Source organism: Egretta garzetta, unplaced genomic scaffold, assembly GCF_000687185.1.
Source record: "Egretta garzetta isolate BGI_Z169 unplaced genomic scaffold, ASM68718v1 scaffold161, whole genome shotgun sequence".
NCBI lineage: Eukaryota > Metazoa > Chordata > Aves > Pelecaniformes > Ardeidae > Egretta > Egretta garzetta.
This window is the reverse complement of record NW_009258754.1, coordinates 1790132-1790525: the sequence shown is the minus strand read 5'-3', so window position 1 is coordinate 1790525 and position 394 is coordinate 1790132. Positions and strand designations below refer to the sequence as shown.

Here is a 394-nt window from a genome sequence, read left to right as displayed (position 1 = left end):
CCGGGGGGGCTTCGGGAAAAGCCGGGGTTGGGGGCGATTCCTCTCAACGCCGAGCCCCGTCAGGACGCGCGCGCTCATGCGTACGCCCCTATTCCACACCTCGCTATGGAATATATACGTCTAAGGCTCGCCACGCAGCTGGGCACCCAGGGACACCTGCACTGGCCGACGTCTTCACGGCCGCGCAGAGGACACTACTTGGCAACCCTGCTGTGCTTCGGACGCTTCGGCCACGGGGCTTTTTGTAAAAATACTCTCTAAACGCGTATTTACGACAAACCCAGAGTTTGCCAAAGCCCTCGGTGCATCAGGCGGCGTCAGCCCGGTAAACGCTGCCCTCGGACAGCCGGCCCCAGGCCTCTCTCAGCGGCCGCCTCCCAGGGCAGCAGGGCGG

The 394-nt window shown here is 64.0% G+C and overlaps 1 protein-coding gene across 1 annotated transcript in view; it reads right to left on the bottom strand.

Moving 5' to 3' along the window:
* EPHA4 (EPH receptor A4) overlaps window positions 1-380 on the bottom strand; it is a 103219-nt gene extending 102839 nt beyond the window's left edge. Inside the window, exon 1 of the mRNA XM_035888836.1 lies at window positions 359-380. The gene's annotated coding sequence lies outside the window, so the exon portion shown is untranslated. The remainder of the gene's footprint in view (window positions 1-358) is intronic.
* Window positions 381-394: the final 14 nt, after the last annotated feature.